Source organism: Ovis aries, chromosome 14, assembly GCF_016772045.2.
Source record: "Ovis aries strain OAR_USU_Benz2616 breed Rambouillet chromosome 14, ARS-UI_Ramb_v3.0, whole genome shotgun sequence".
NCBI lineage: Eukaryota > Metazoa > Chordata > Mammalia > Artiodactyla > Bovidae > Ovis > Ovis aries.
Genome location: NC_056067.1, coordinates 48,990,317 through 49,008,249, shown reverse-complemented (window position 1 = coordinate 49,008,249; position 17,933 = coordinate 48,990,317). Strand labels below are relative to the sequence as shown.

General features: G+C 40.1%; 1 long non-coding RNA gene across 5 annotated transcripts in view; it reads left to right on the top strand.

The window, feature by feature from the left end:
- Positions 1-17,933, top strand: part of LOC105608813 (uncharacterized) — a 100,863-nt gene that overhangs the window by 268 nt on the left and 82,662 nt on the right. The gene's annotated exons all lie outside the window — the stretch shown is intronic.

The window sequence follows — 17,933 nt, the reverse complement described above, 5'->3', positions numbered from 1 at the left end:
GTAGGAGCTGGGTGAATGGTGGTTACTGCCCCAAGCCTCTAACGCGGCCGGGACGAGGTCCCCACGGCTGGACTGCCCCTCGGGGGCCCGACCCGAGGTGCACGCCGGGAAGTGTCCGTTCGGACCGGCGCTGTGGGGAGGCAGCCCCCCGGAGAGCTCCCACAAGCTCGCGGGTCGGGCTGACAGTGAGGCCTCTGCTGGGAAGACGGGGCTGGGAGGATGTGCGGAGTGTCCCTGAGGAAATCACAGCCACATCTGCTTTCCCCAGCAGCCCGGGGTTCCTCTGCCTCCACAGTCACAACTCGAGAATCCCCGCCTTTCATAATGGGAACTTCAATTTACTGAGGCTTAGTATGTATCTTATTGCTAAGTGCCTGCACGCACGGTAGTACTAAATGCTCTCAAAGCCCCGTTCTACAGATGACACCTAGGGAAGTAAAGTGTCTTGTCCAAGGTCATGAATGTAAATGGCAAAGCAACAATTAAAGGCAGATTTTTAAATGGAAACCCACCACGACCGCAACGACAGTAATGATTTAAAAAAAAAAAAAAAAAAAAAGGCACCATGCCTTCCCATTTAAAGAGTGGGTAAACAGTCCTGCAGAGGTTCGGCGAATTGCTCAAGATCCGAAAGCTTGTAAGCAGCAAAATTCTGGATCCCTTCACTAAGCCTCTCCTGACTGGTGTGGGGATCTGGCGGGAGGAGAGAAGAGGACTATGACGGGCTCTGGTGCCTGAACCCTAGAGAACTGCCCCACAGTCTCCTGGGCAATTGTTCCCCGCTCAGAGGGAAAAGGGTACCTGCTCTCCTGGCTACCTGTGAGGGAAGCTCAGGAATTCTCAAGAATTCCTTGCTTGTTACAAGAGAGGCCCCAGCTTCTTGAGGACAGGTCTTGCTGCTATAACTTGATACATGCTTTCCTGAAAAACCTGTAGTTATGCAAAACAGTGCATGTTAAAAATAAAAAGGCTTTATGGGGAAAAACAGAATTAGGGACAGCTTGCTGAAAACAACTATATGCAACTGTATAATGAGTTATACAAAACCAGTAATGCGTTCCAATAAAAATGTGCTCAGCCATCCCATTCTTTTTGACCCCATGGACTGTAGCCCACCAGGCTCCTCTGTTCAGGGGATTTCCCAGGCAAGAATACTGGGAGTGGGTTGTCATTTCCTCCTCCAGGGGATCTTCCCAACCCAGGGATGGTGCCCACATCTCCTGCCTTGGCAGGCAGATTCTTTTATCACTGAGCCACCTGGGAAACCCTAATAAAAATACAATCACAGTTAAATCTCCATAGGGCATATGCACTTAGTAATACTTCCTGTTCCTTCTTTGCAGTTTTAAAGGCTGGGGTTTGTAACTCCTTCACAGAGGTGCCCATCTGGGGATACTTTCTCATGGAGATCATTTTCATCAAAAGTGAGAATCTGGAGAATTCCCTGATGGTTTAGTTAGGATTCCGCTTCCACTGCTGTGGGCACGGGTTTGATCCCAGTCAGGGAACTAAGATCCCTGCAAGCTGCCCAGAGCTGCCAAAAAAAAAAAAAAGAAAAAAGAAAATCTGATCCAAGGTGTAGTCTTCATTAATCTGTTATTTTAATGTGGGAAAATATTGTTGCAGTTTCTTCACCTGCTTTCACAGCTTTGCCACATACTATCTCGTTGGAAAAGACCCTGATGCTGGGAAAGATTGAGGGCAAGAGGAGAAGGGGGCAACAGAGGATGAGACGGTTGAATAGCATCACCAACTCAATGGACATTAGTTTGAGTAACTCTGGGGAATAGTGAAGGACAGGTAAACCTGGCTTGCAGCAGTCCATGGGATCCCAAAGAGCTAGACAGCACTTTGTGACTGAACAATATCATTGTAGTAAATGTTATGGTTTTTGAAATCACTAAACCATCCATTGTGGATCTAAAGGAAGACATTTCGGTAGAGTTGCAGCTTTTCCCTTTAATATCTTCTTTTTAAAAAATATCTTCTTTTATTACTAAGTCTTCCCCTTTAATTATGAGAAAATTTACCTCTGATTGCTTAAAAACATTAGCCTCCTAGAGAAAATTGCCTATTAACCAATATGATGGTGATATGCTACCATCTTATTTTGTTTACCAATTGTTTATGGGGTGATTCAAGTCAAAGAAGGTGAGCAGCAGAACAGGTGGTCTCCAAGCAGATGCCTAGACTTTGGTGAGGAGGACTTGGCTTGGTTCTAAACCTGGGGGACTCTGCGATGGGAATGGGGAGTGGGGTGGCATTTGTGAAATCCATAAAAAAATCCTTCGGGTTTTGGTTGGGAATGTAATGAATAATTATTAATTTGGGGAGAATCTATTACTTTGTAATACTGAGTCTTCCGTTCTTGGATGTAAATATAATTTTTTCCTGGGATATCTTATATGTGCTTTTTGTTTCACTGGCTAGACTTGACTGTTTTTACTTTTTTACTAATGGCTGGGATTTTTTTTTTCCCTTATCAGTTACTGCTGTTTTTAATGCTGAGCTTGGATTTGGCTACCTTGTTGAACTCACTCTTATTCATTCTAGAGTAGCTTGACAAATAATTCTCCATACTATTCTAGCTAGATGGCCCTGGTGTCCGGGGGGGAAATAAAAGCTTAATTTTCCAATCTTTATAACTCATTTCTCACCCCTCCCTCTTTGGTTCAGAGTTCCAATACAGTGTTGAATGACAGTCATGATAATGGACAATCCTTGTCTTGTTCTATACTTTTTAAAAGAATGCCCCTAAGGTTTCATCAAGTATGATGTTTTCAGTACATTTTAAAAATTTATTCCTAATTGCTATGAAGTTTTTCTTTAGTAGGTATTGACTCTTATTAAATGCTTTCTATACATTTATTGATATAATCAGATGACTTTTATGTTGTTAATGTAGTATCATCCTCCTCTCTTTCACTATTGCTGGATTTGATTTAATACCATTTTATTTAGAGTTGCTGTGCATTTGTTTTCATGAGTGGAATTGACTGACTCATGGTTTTCTTTCTTGTGCTGTCCTTGCCCAGTCATGATGTAAGGGAAGCTAGCGCTGCTCTATTCTTTGAGGGAGGGAGCCGCCTACCTTTTCTTACTCTCTGGAATGGTTTGTGATATATTAGAGGTATCTGTCCCTTGGACATTTGAGTGTCAGATCATTCATATTGGGTGCCTTTTTAGTAGGTCTTTGACTACAATTTCAACCTGTTCTGTGGATATTGGTTTATTCAGATTTATTACTTTCTCCCAGAATACATTTTTGTAATTTATATATACCTAGAACAGTATTTTATCTGGGATTTCAGATTCATTGGCATGACTTTATGTTTATTATTTCTGATGAATCATATGGATCCGAAGTTATATTTCTTTTGGCTTTCCTGATGTTTTTATTTATTCCTTCTCTTATCTTTCTGGATCAAATTTGAAAAAAAATTTACAGTTTTATTGGTCTTCAAAAAGCTTTCAGCTTTTTGTTTGCTGAAAATAAGTAGAAGATAGTCCCTTTTACTAATTTTTTGGAGGGATATTTTATTTCATTAATTTCTGCCTATTGACTCATTTTTTTCCATATTAGCATTTATTTTATTATTACGTATACCCCAGGTTTTGATATGTAGTGCTTTCATCATCATTCAGTTCCAGAAAAATGTAATTTTAATTCCTCTTAACCCCCAAATTATTTAGAAATGGGTTTTTAATATCTAGGTAATGGATTTTTCCTTGATTTTCTTTTTGTAGTTGATTTCTAATTTTAATGAATGTATTTTGAATGACATAGATTCTTAGGAATTTATTGAGATTTCATTGACCTAGTACGCAGCAATTTTTGGTTTTGTTTTGGAAGTGTTCTTTTTTTTTTTTTTAATTTAAATGGTTTTATTTAAGTCAATTGTAGAGATCCTGGATGTTGCTTTTTGAACACAAACATGAAATTAACAAAACAAGCATTCATATTTCTAGTTTTAAACACTTTAGTTCTACATGTGGAATACGGATATTTGAAAGAGATTTTCAACAGTCAACACAATGCATGAGACAATACACACTGAATTAGGCTAGTCTTCACCTCCATCTTCATGTTTATGATCCTAAGTTAGCTGGAGGTTTGTGTGTGTGGAGGGGGTGCTTTTTTGCTTTTTCATTTCACAAATGATTGCTCAATACAGAATGAAATACACCAAAAGAAGAAAATAGTCTTTTTATACCTAGAGAAGAAGCTATTACTCTTAAAATGATCACTTCAAGGTAACAGACATCCAAATTGACGTGGTTTTCTTTGAAACTTCGGAAAATCATTTCTTACACAGTAGGTTTGGCATTAACCCTGAATTTAGGATAGTTAGTGTTATGGAGGGCTGGCTGCTGTATACCAACATCAGTATCAAGTTCATTGTCAGGAATTAGAGACTGTCCCAGATACCAAGCAGGACAACACTGGCCAAAAACAAAAAGTGAACTGCAGATAGGTCAAAACAAGCTACATTTACTCTTAGAAAAATATCATAAAATGTTATTGGATATGTTGTTTTAAACGCTAACTTATAATAAAACACAATGGAATCTTCTATTTTTAACATCTTATGCTCAAATGGTCTTCATATAGGTTGTGTTTTAATAAAACACATTAGACAACATACACACCCAGAGAACAAACATTAGAAACTTGCCATTTGGTGAAGGTTATTCTTCTACTTACTATAAAGCTCACATTTCTCTATTTATCAGATCAGCAGACAGGTTGGACTGTCATCACATTAAAAATACACAAAATTGTTTGCTCTATTAGACGATTTTCAAAGAAATATGTTTTCTTTAGTTTCAACAGGTTTTTGACAATAAGAATCTTATTCAAAGAAGTTTTGCTCCTGTGTTATTATTAGTCCAAGTGCTCTGAACACTCCCCCTTTAAAGGCTTCCACGAACTTAGTGTTTTTCAAGCTGTAAATTTCAATAGTGATGGTAGAAACCACACCTCAGAGGGAAAGGCAGTGCCCTTTAGAGTTATCATTCAAACAAACAAAAGAGCTCTACCAATTTGTCACTCATCCAATTTTACAGAAATTCCATTCACGTAACTCATGAACATCAACCACAGTTTTACCATATCAAACAACCCAAAGAACACCGCGGGTATCCAGGGGAGATGGTTCACCAGTGCATCTTTCAGTTCAGTTCAGTTCAGTTCAGTTCAGTCGCTCAGTTGTGTCTGACTCCTTTGCGACCCCATGAATCGCAGCACGCCAGGCCTCCTTGTCCATCACCAACTCCTGGAGTTCACTCAGACTCAAGTCCATCAAGTCAGCGATGCCATCCAGCCATCTCATCCTCTGTCGTCCCCTTCTCCTCCTGCCCTCAATCTCTTCCAGCATCAGAGTCTTTTCCAATGAGTCAACTCTTCGCATGAGGTGGCCAAAGTACTGGAGTTTCAGCTTCAGCATCATTCCTTCCAAAGAACACCCAGGGCTGATCTTGAGAATGGACTGGTTGGATTTCCTTGCTGTCCAAGGGACTCTCAAGAGTCTTCTCCAACACCACAGTTCAAAAGCATCAATTCTTCGGCGCTCAGCTTTCTTCACAGTCCAACTCTCACATCTATACATGACTGCTGGAAAAACCATAGTCTTGACTAAGCAGACCGTTGTTGGCAAAGTAAAGTCTCTGCTTTTGATTTGCTATCTAGGTTGGTCATAACTTTTCTTCCAAGGAGTAAGAGTCTTTTAATTTCATGGCTGCAGTCACCATCTGCAGTGATTTTGGAGCCCAAAAAAATAAAGTCTGACACTGTTTCCACTGTTTCCCCATCTGTTTCCCATGAAGTGATGGGACCAAATGCCATGATCTTCGTTTTCTGAATGCTGAGCTTTAAGCCAACTTTTTCATTCCCCTCCTTCACTTTCATCAAGAGGCTTTTTAGTTCCTTTTCACTTTCTGCCATAAGGGTGGTGTCATCTGCATATCTGAGGTTATTGATATTTCTCCTGGGAGTCTTGATTCCAGCTTGTGCTTCTTCCAGCCCAGTGTTTCTCATGATGTACTCTGCATAGAAGTTAAATAAGCAGGGTGGCAATATACAGCCTTGACGTACTCCTTTTCCTATTTGGAACCAGTCTGTTGTTCCATGTCCAGTTCTAACTGTTGCTTCCTCACCTGCATACAGATTTCTCAAGAGGCAGGTCAGGTGGTCTGATATTCCCATCTCTTGAAGAATTTTCCACAGTTTATTGTGATCCACACAGTCAAAGTCTTTGGCATAGTCAATAAAGCAGAAATAGATGTTTTTCTGGAACTCTCTTGCTTTTTTGATGATCCAGCAGATGTTGGCAATTTGATCTCTGGTTCCTCTGCCTTTTCTAAAACCAGCTTGAACATCAGGAAGTTCACGGTTCACGTATTGCTGAAGCCTGGCTTGGAGAATTCTGAGCATTACTTTACTAGCGTGTGAGATGAGTGCATCTTTAGCTAGATTTTAAAGTCAATCTTAGAGACGGTATGGGTGCCGCAGTTCTCAAAGAGACAAACTGCCTATCCATTGGCTAAAGATTTTTCAAGTTAATGAACATTTCATTTTCCACACTTTTGGTACCAAGAGATTTAACCAGGAAAAAGGTCAAACCTCAGGGTTCAAACATAACATGGAAAATAAAGTATACAGCAAGCACCATCTACCTCCTTTGCTCTCTCAAAGATGTCAACACTCTATTCTAGTCACGGGGTGGGGTGAAGAGGCTGAAGCCTGGAAGGAAACTTCACCCAAAGGGGGAAAAATTCTGTTTGGTGGCTATTTCAAAACAAGTTCCCAAACTGCAGAAGGGACTCCAGCCCCTTTGACTTGCAGGAACCACACATAAATAAAGGACAGAAAATACTACAAGCCAGGCTTATTTTAATCGCCCAGAGGTTTCCAGTGCAAAGCACGACAACTTAAATGCATATTCTAAATTCTTGCTCCAAAGCCGTCTTCTTTGTGCACATTGTTTGAGCTCTCATTGACCCCAGGTCCGGATTAGGCAGCGGCTGATTCCTGCTTTACAGCCCTGCCGGCCTAATGAGGTGACCGGGCACAAAGCATCCTCGGAGCCCGGGCGACGGTGGGTTTACGGCTGCCAAGGGCCCTGAGGGTGAGAGGTCAAAGGGTCAGTGGGCTGAGAGAATTGACCCTAGGAAATAAGGTCTTCTCCCTCCGGCCCCAGCTTCGACCGGTCCTTGCAAGAACTTGATGTGTGCATAGGGACCCCGGGCGCCCCGAGTGGGAGCCCTGAGCTGGCCTCGGCCTTAGGCTGAGCCTGACTTTGTTCTGTCTTTAAATGATGTGCATTCCAGTTGTTGGGATAGGAGGTCTGACCATATAAGTTTATTAATGATCTAATTCTTAACTATTATGTCTGTCCTTTGTCCCTCCTTTGATCTATTGGCTTCTGGAAGGTGTAATAAAGTCTCCCATTATGAGTTAGGCTATGTTCATTTCTCCTTTTAATTGTATCAGTGTTTGCTTAGTATATTTTGAAGTTACATTGTTAGGAGCATAAGGGTTTATGTTGTTAGGAGCATAAGGTTTTATGATATTAATATGACATAAGTGAATTATTTCTTGTATCAATATGAAATAGCCTTTGTTGTCTTTCCTAATGATTTTTTTGCTTTTAATGCAACTCTTTTCTTAACATTTCCTTGGTACTTCTTTTTTCATTGTTTAATTATTCTTTTTTTTTCTTTTCTTTTTCTGAGAGTTGATTTTACCATGCTGTTTCATTTCTGGTACACTATAACAATAGTTTGTATGAAGTTATTCTTTTATTTTTTTCTCCATATTCCCATTCTAATTTTCCTTTCTTCTTCCTCCTCAAAAACACACTTTCTAATGTGTTTGTGGTTCTTGGATATGTCTTTATTTCTTTTTTTTAAAATATAATAGTACTTTTATGTCTATATTTCTAAAAGATGTATAGTGCTTTGTATATGTATATGGTTTTAATTTATAAAATTGAACCAACTACATTCTGTTTTTACATTTTTTGCTCAATATTGTTTTGAGAGCATCCCATATTGTTTGTGTATCTAGGTACTTGCTCTGTTTGCTGCATAGCACTCTAATTTATTAGTTCACCATCCTTAATTATTCACCTACCAATGAAGAAGACCTACATTGCCTTGAATTCTTTGCTACTACAAACAGCACTTCAATTAAGAGTCTTGTACTTATATCCTTTGGGATGTGAGTGAGAGTTTCTCTGGATTATACACCAAGATTGGGGTTGCTGGATCATACGATATGCATACTGAATTATGCTAACCAAAGTGCATGATAGTTCCAAATTCTACATGTCTTCACTAATACTAGTCCCTCACTGACCTTTTAATTTTGACCAGTCTGATAGATTTAAAATGTCATGTTGTAACTGGCCATACCGCAATACAAAATAAAAAGTTAAAAAAAGTTATAATTTTCTAACTGATTATGAAGGAAGTTGAGCATCTCTTCAGACTTGTTAACCAGTTAGATTTCCTTATATGTTAATTGCCTATTCATATCTTAAAAAACTTGTTTATCTGGCTGCATTGGGTATTCATTTCTGCGCGTGGGCTTTCTCCAGTTGTGGCGAGCAGGGGCTCCTGTCTAGTTGCGCTGCGCGGGCTTCTCACTGCAGTGGCTTCCCTTGTCGCGCAGCGTGGGCTCTAGGGCACCCGGCTTCAGCAGTTGCAGCATGTGCGCTCAGGAGTTGCATCTCCCTGCTCTGGTGCGCAGGCTCAACAGTTGGGGCATGGGCTTAGATATCCTGGGGCATGTGGGATCTTCTCGGACCAGGGACATGCATTATCAGACAGATTCTCCTTTTTTTTTTTTTTAAATGACATAGTTTTCATTTATTCAAAAATAAAAAGTAGAAAGAAGGTATACCAACAACTTTACCCTTGATTCCAGGTATACCTTGGGCAAGCAAGTTGACAACTCTGAACCTCAGTTTTCTGAGCTGTAAAATGGGGAGTTATGATAGCTTAAAACCTCTCGGGGTTCTGATGTTGTGTAATTCTGATTCCATTATTCAAGGCACGAACTGTTCTATTGGCATCATGTCATCTCTGGTTTTGATTACAATTTAATTCCTCACTCAGATTTTTAGTAAAAATGTGAAAACAAATATGTTGAAAGAAGTTCTAATATGTACTTTTAGCAGTTTTCCACATTGCAAACCTGCAGGTTAAGTGCGGATTAATCTACTCTGATAAGTGTTTTTTTCCTGCGGGTGGAGAAAACCATGGATATAGCCATTTCTGATAATTCTGTGCTTGACTCAACTTTCAGATTAGTTTTGTCTTTATATTAATAAACTCTGAAATTTCTGGATTATTCAGATCGATCAGAGACAGACAGATTTCCCTCTTCAAATTTCCAACTGGAGTAATGACCATGACTGAGACAAAATTTTTCAGGGAGTGAGATGGTGGACATGCCTGTGCTTATTCCCTGCCTCTATCTTTTTCCAGATGTGCCAAGATTTTCCTTTGGGGAGTTCTGGTAGGATTATGTTGTGGTTTGTCATATAATACTCAGTTCAACAAGATATACATTTACTTTTATATCCCAGAAAGAAGACGATTCATGGTTGACTTGTCTCCGTAGTGTTAGGGACTCAGACTCCATCATGAGTTTCCTCCATCCCCAAATCACTATGTAGTCAAAAATGACTAATTTGTCTCCAGCCATCCTGTCCACATTCTGGACATAGGAAAGGAAGAAAGGACAGATAATCATGATATATCCATTTGAGGACATTTGCTGGAAGTGATCTCATCACTTCCACTTGTATTCAGTGGATCTGAACATTGTTGCCCGGCTTTTTAGCTTCAAGAGATTCTTTAAAATGTAATCTTGATTCCGGATGGCTATATTCCTGGCTAATACATGAGTGTTTTGTTACCCAGAAAGAACTTTGTCAGGCAGATTCTTAACCACTGGACTACCAGGGAAATAGGCCTATTCATATCTTTTGCCCATTTTTATATTGGGGTTCCTGACTGAATCATTGAGCATGCATGCATACATTCTTAAATATTTGCAGGATTTTGTTGTATATTCTGGATTTTTAATCGCATTTTTTTTGAAGCTAGAAATATGTTCTCCTGGTTTGTCATTTATTAAACTTTTTCAATCATGTCTTTGTTTGCAGGAAAATTTTAATCTTAATATGGTCAAATCCATCTCATTATATGGTTTCTGTTTTCTTGGTTTAAACATCTTTATTCACTCCAAAGTCATAAAAATATTCTGCATTTTTCTACTAGCTATTCTGGGTTGAATTATGTCTCTTAAAAACAGATATGCTGAAATCCTTACCCCGAGTAGTCCAGAATGTGCTTTTATTTGGAAACAGAGTGGTTGCAGATGTAATGAATTAAATTAAGATGAGGTCATACTGGAGTAGGGCGGGGCCCTAGCCCAATAGGACTGATGTCCTTATGAGAAGACAGCCACTTGGAGACAGACACCCAGAGGGAAAAGTGCCCTGTGATGAGAAAGGCTGAGACTGGAGTTCCGCAGTGCAGCTGCAAGCCGAGGAACTGCAAAGATTGCCAGCAAATCACCCAAAGCTAAGACAAAGCAAGGAAGGATTCCCCTACAGATTCCAGAGGGAGCTTGGCCCCTTCACACCTCGATTTTAGACTTCTAGCCTCCAGAACTGGGAGACAGTACATTTCTGTTGTGTTAAGCCACCCAGTTTGTGGTACCTTGTCCTTGCAGCCTTGTGAAAGGAATATGCTACCTTTATAGACTTATTATCTTTCATGTTTAGGTCTCTAATCCATTTGTTTGACCTTTGTGTTGTGGTGAAAAGTAGGGAACCAACTTTTCTTTTCTCCTTATAAAGAATCAGTTTTCACGATGTTATCCTTTAACAGTCCATCTCTTCACTTCTGATTAGGATGCTTATTCTGAGATATCTCAGGGTCTTTCATATTCACGTGTCTCTTTCCTGTCCCTTTGATCAGTTTGTCTGATCATGTGCCGTTCCACCTTTGTTTTCTTTCTTTACTCTGGCTTTTTGGTATATCTTTTCGATAAACTATTTTTATTTATTTATTTGTTTGGCTACGGCAGGTCTTTGTTGCAGCACGTGGTTGAACCCGGGCCCCCTGCTTTGGGGGCATGAAGTCTTAGCTACTGGATCACCTGGATCACCAGGAAGTCTGTTTGGCATATCTTACTTGATACAGATCCTCTTATCTATCTGTGAGTCTTGATTCTTCCACATGCATTTTTAAATCCATTTATTTTGTTTCTTAAAAAAAATCTTTCTGGAATTTGGGCTTGCGTTGAATTTATAGCTTGATTTAGATAGAAGAAACATCTTAATAATATTAAATTGTTGCATTCATGAACATTGTGCATCTCCCCTTGTTAGATTTCTTCTGTTTCCTTTAACAACATTATTATTATTTTCTTTTTTGGCCATGTCACATGACTTCTGAGATCTTAATTCCCAGACCAGGGACTGAATCCAAATACTTGGCAGTGAAAGCTCGGAGTTCTAACCATTAGACTGCCAGGGAATTCCCTAAATTGTTTTTCTTCATAAACATCTTGTGGATTGACGGATGAATTCCTAGATTACCTTTGAATTTTGTTACTATTCTGAATGGGACCTTATTTTTTGCTAGAGTTTCTAGTTGTTTACTATCATATCAGTTCAGTTCAGTTCAGTCGCTCAGCTGTGTCCGACTCTTTGTGCACAGGCCTCCCTGTCCATCACCAACTCCCGGAGTTTACCCAAACTCATATCCATTGAGTCAGTGATGTCATCCAACCATTTCACCCTCTGTCATCCTCTTCTCCTCCTGCCCTCAATCTTTCCCAGCATCGGGGTCTTTTCAAATGAGTCAGTCTTCGCATCAGGTGGCCAAAGTATTGGAGTTTCAGCTTCAGCATCAGTCCTTCCAATGAACACCCAGGACTGATCTCCTTTAGAATGGACTGGTTGGATCTCCTTGCAGTCCAAGGGACTCTCAAGAGCCTTCTCCAACACCACAGTTCAAAAGCATCAATTCTTCGGCGCTCAGCTTCCTTTATAGTATAGAGAAGTGCTATTCATTTTTCCAGTTTGATTTTTCATTTGGCCAATCTGCTGGCTTGCTGATAGCTTTCATGGTTTGGAGTTTCTGTGTATGCATGTGTGCTTACTCGTTTCAGTTGTGCCAGACTCTGTGCAACCCTACGGACTGCATCCCGCCAGGCTCCTCTGTCCATGGATTCTCCAGGCAAGAATACTGGAGTGGGTTGCCATGCCCTTCTCCAGGGGATCTTCCCCACCTGGAGATCGACATCTCCTATGTCTCCTGCATTGCAGGAGCATTGTTTACTGTCTGACCCACCAGCGAAGCCCCTGGAGTTTCTATATGGAATACCAAATCACATCCAAATAATGACAATTTTGTCCTCCTCCCCCTCAGCCCTTATATACATATTTATAGTGACTTATTGTAGTGACCAGGATCCCTAGGAGTAAACAATAGTGGTGATTGTATTATATCTTCCTTCTGATCTTAAAGGAAATGAGCTTAAGGGTCTATCTTAAGTGTGTGGTGTGTAGTAGATTTTGGTAGATAGTCCTTATCAAAGTATGGAAGTTCCTTTCTATCCCTAATTTTCTGAGAGCTTTTATCATAAATAGATGTTGAACGTTATCAAATGATTTTTTCAAGCCGTAGATGTGACCATCGGACTTTTCTCCTTTATTCCATTATGTAGTACATTACATTAACTTTCTGATGTTCATTAAGACTTACTCAATATTTTATTTTTCATACATTTATTGTATTTGCTTATCTAATATTTTATTTCAGAATTGTATTTATATTTAGAAAGTAAAATGGGCCTCTAATATTCTTTTCCCAAATTGTCCCTATTCTATTTTGGAGTCAAGGACACCAGCTTCATAAAATAAATATCTTTCCTTTTTTTCCCCTGTACTAAGTTATATACTGCAGGTGTTACTTGTTCCTTGAGAGCTTGGTAGAATTCCCCTGTTAAACTTTCTGGGGCTTCTTTTAACTAAAGTTTCTTTAATGGCTGTTGGTCTCTTCAGAGTTTCCTGTTTCAGAATTGGCGTTTTCTCTTCTTGTGGAAATTTGTCTGTTTTGTCAAGATTTTCAAGTGCACTGGTCTATGTAGTTCAAAAATTTATTTTATCATTTGAAAATATATCTATAGTTCCCCCCTTTTCAGTTATGCATTTTGTTTTTATTTGCATCTTTCTTTTTCCCATCAGTCTTGCCTGAAGCTTTTCTATCTTATTAGAATTTCAAATTGCCAAGTTTTGAGTTTTTTCTTTTTTTTTTGGTCTTCTCTGTTTTTATCACTCTATCAATTTCAGCCTTTAAATTATTTTCTTTTTCCTTTTTGGATTTTTCTCTGTTGTTTCATATTTAAGTTCTAAACTGAGGCTTCTTCCATTTGTTTTCAGTCTTTTGATAAAAATGTTCAAAGCAATGAATCACCCTTGAAACATTGCTTTCGTAATGCTTTTATTGCCATTCAGTTATAGGATTTATTTCAGTTATTTATCTTCGGCCGCACTGAGTCTTTGTTGCTGTGTATGGGCTTTCTCTAACTGCACAGAGCAGAGGCTACCCTGCAGTTGCGGTGCAAGGCCTTCTGGCTGCAGCAGCTTGTCTTGTTGCAGGGCGCTAGCTCTGAGACATGCTGGCTTCAGTAGTTGCAGTGCATAGGCTTGATTGCTTCATGGCATGTGAAATCTTCCTGGCCCAGGGATCAAACCCATGTTCCCTGCATTGGCAGGCAGATTCGTAACTACTGGACCACCAGGAAATTCCTATGTTTTATTTTCTAAGTCGAGAGTTATTTGTATTATATTATTTAAGTTTGGGGGATCCTGTGTTTTTGGTGTTTAGAGCCATTTATACTAGGATGAATGACTATGGTATAATAAAGAGAGTCTAGAACACGCTGCTTCAGAAGACATTTATTTTACAAAATGTCCCAGAGTAGGTGGGTGGCCCTGCCCCAAGAGGTCATCAGGTCCCAGCTATCTTACTGCTTTGCTCGAGCCATCATCCTGGCTCATATGTGTGAAGCCATCTTAGGGTCACTAAATCTGTTCCCCTGTATCAGAAGACAGAAGGCAGAAGTATGGAATAATTAGCTTCATTTTAAAGACAAGACTCAGAAGTTACCTACCTTACATCTGCTTTTACTCCTCTGGCCAAAATTTGGTCATATAGCTACAGGAGACAATATTAACTAGGGTTTGGTCAGAAAAACAGAAACTGTACCAGTTATTCTAACAGAGAGAATTTAATATGAGGAATTGGTTGAGCTGGTGAAATAGAAGTTGAGATGACCAGATGGGGATATTGTATTAATCAGAGACAACAGATGCAGGCGTTCACCCCCTGGGACTGAGAACAGAGGGAATAGGTTTCTAGTTGTTTATTGTTGTTGTTTAGTCCCTAAGTTGCATCCAGCCCTTTTTCAACCCCATGGACTACAGCCAGCCAGACTCCTCTGTCCATAGCATTCTCCAAGCAAGAATCCTGGAGCGGGTTGCCATTCCCTTCTCCAGGGGATTTTCCCAACCCAAGGATCAAACCCGCATCTCCTGCATTGGCAGGCAGATTCTTTACCACTGAGCCACCAAGAAAGCCCTGTTTACTATGATGTGAACATCATAGAGTTATTATAACCATAATAAGGTTATTAGAATCCAGAAGGTTGAAGGAATATTCCTGTAGAGCCAGAACGCGGTCCTCTGACGAGGGGACAGCTGTTTTCGGTGTTTCAGAGAGAGAGAAATGAGACTGAGAGTGTGGAAAAGACAGGAGTCAGCTGCTGCCATCAGGGAGAACTACTGCTGGAGTAATGCTGCCAGGAACAGCAGGCGAAACAGGAGGAAACATGTACTTTCTCCTTCCAGCCTTTTGTCTTTCTTGTGCTCCCTCTCAGCAGAATCAAATAGGCAGCTGGCAGCCTCAGAGCCAGAAAGTGGAGTGTGAAAGGGTGGGTTTGGGCTAAGAAACAATTAGTCATGAAGGCAGTTCACCCACCCCTTTGACTACTCAGCATCCATACATATGGTTTTTATTTTTTGGCCATGCCATGCAGCAGATGGATCCTAGTTCCCTGACCAGGGATCAAACCCACGCCCCCAACTTTGGAAGCATGGAGGCTTAGCCACTGGACCACCAGGGAAGTCCCATATGTATCTTTCTACATATATTCAGGCTTCCATTTAACAACTCTAAACATCATGTTTCACCTGATCTTACACAAAGATGCTCTCATCTATTCTCCAAAGAGGGGAGATACAGAATTCCTCCTGTCATATTACCCATTTCTCTTTTGCCTTTCCTATTATTCTCCTTCCAGCATTCATTTGGATTGAGTCTGCTCCCAGCATTTCCGTTTTCCCCTCTATGCTATATTGAAAGTTCTACACTTACTGTCTGTTCTTTTAGTGCTTACTCTAAAAATATCATCATGTGCATTCTGCAAAATCTTCTCCATTTAGAAGTTGTTCGAAATTTTAGTTCCTATTTAAACATTAAAATTTGACATTGTTACTGTACTTTTGGTAGAGTTTTGATATTTTTGGTATGTTTACCTCATGCTTTTATTTACTTTTTCTTTTCTTATTCTTTCTTGTGTTTCAGAACTTCATTCTAAGATTAGTTTTCTTCCTCCCAATGTATATCTCTTAGAAATTCTTTTGAAAAGGGTATCTTGGGAATTAATCCCTACTTTTTAGTTTGTCTAAACAATCATTTTCTTTTTGTTCTCGAAAGATATTTTGCTGGGCATACAGTTCTAGTGTGACAGTTATTGTATTTTAGCCCTTTGAGGATCTCATTCCACTATCTTCTGGATTATTGCTATTGAAAAATAAAAAGTAATGCTTGGGCTATTCTAATGATATTCTCTTTAGTGGGCTAAGGTTTACTAATTACCTAGTGTGGATATTTTTAAAAAAATATTCTGCTTGTGATTCATTGGGTTTCCTGAATTTGAGGTATCTTTCTCATCAGTTCCGAAAGTTTTCCAGACATTATCAAATGTGCTTCTCTCCCTTCTATTATCTTTTTATTTGTTTTGGCTCTGCTGGGTCTTCATTGCTGCCCGGGCTTTTCTCTAGTTGCAGCAGGCAGGGCCTACTCTCTTGTGGTGCACAGGATTCTCATCGCAGTGGCTTCTCTTGTTGAGAGGCACACGCTCTAGGGTGTATGGTCTTCAGTAGCTGTGGCTCCCAGATTTTAGAGCACAGGCTCAGTGGTTGTGGCACAGCATGTGGGATCTTCCCCTACCAGGAATAGAACCCATGTCTCCCACATTGGCAGGCAGACTCTTTACTACCAGGGAACCACCAGAGAAGCCCCTATCTTTTTTTTTTTTTTAAAAACAAACCACTAATTAGATGTATGTTGGACCTTCCCACTCTGTTCCATATTTCTTAACCCATTGTTCATAATATCCATCATTTTTTCTCCCTATGCTGCACCCTGGGTAATTTCTTCAAATATATATGTGTTCTAGTTTCTTCTCCTTTCAATGGTGATATAATTTATTTCACTTGTGCACTGAGTCTTTAAATGTTCGCATATGTAATTTCTAGTTTCCCTTGTTCAAATCTTCCTTGCCAGTCTTGATAGTCTATTTTTTCCTTCAGTATTTTCAAAATACCATCTTCAATTTCTTAAAACATTTATTTATTTTGTATTCAGTACCTTATAATTTAATATTCATACCAGCTCTGAGCCTGACTCTGAGGTTTGTCACTTCTGCCTGTTAGGTTTGTGGAACTCATGTTCCTTGGGATTTTATCTCTGGAAATTCTTTAAAGCCTGGGTTTAAAATGCATTTCCCTGGGTAGAGTTAGTGTCTACTTCTGCCATGTAGCTGTGGGTTGTTATTCAACTCCTCAGTCACGTTGACTCTTTGAGACTGCATGGACTTCAGCACGTCAGGCTTCCCTATCCTTCACCATCTCCCGGAGTTTGCTCAAACCCATGTCCACTGAGTCAGTGATGCCACCCAGCCATCTCATCCTCTATCATCCCCTTCTCCTCCCACCTTCAATCTTTCCCAGTGTTAGGTAGGTAGAATAAGGAAAAGGAGTCCAAAATGGCTGTGGCTAAAAGACAAGGAAGGGAAAAGCCTGTGAAAATAAAACAAAGGAAGGTCCGAGGACCAGAGTGAGGACCTCAGGTAAAACAAACAACACTCCTGGCTGGCCCAATTTACACAGGACAGGCCCAGGGAGAGAAAAACATATAAAAAGAGGAGCCAAAGCTAGCTTTCTCTCTCTCTCTCCCGCATGCTGGGGCGCTCTTCTCTTCGTATCTTTGGATCAAGGTGCCCTCACGCCTTGAAGATGGATTTTCCTGCTATCTTCTAAATAAAATAGAGCTGTAACACTGGGCTGTAACACTGATTTGTCTAAGAAGAGCTGTAACGCGGTCTGTCCAAGACCCGAGAGCTGTGACACGCCGAGGGGGCTTTAATGTCCGTCACTCCAAATCTTTGTTGTGACGAGACAGAACCGAGGAGCATACACTCGTGTGACACCAGCATCAGGGCCTTTTCCAGTGAACTGGCTCTTCCCGTCAGGTGGCTAAAGTACTGGAGCTTCGGCTTCAGCATCAGTTCTTCCAGTGAATAGTCAGGGTTGATATAGCCAACTTGGGACCACTGTAAAATTTTGTCTGGAGGTCTTTCAGGCTACATAGATAGTACAAATTTAGACTGTAAACACACAGGAATATGGACTTACTGTTATGAATTCTCAGGGGAAGTTTTTCTCTTGCTTTACTCATCATAAAGGCAGAGACAAATGTATATTCCCATTGTGTTTTTCAGAGGGAGGGATTTTAAAAACGTACCAAGGGTTTGCTCTCAGGTTCTAGAATTTCATATCAAG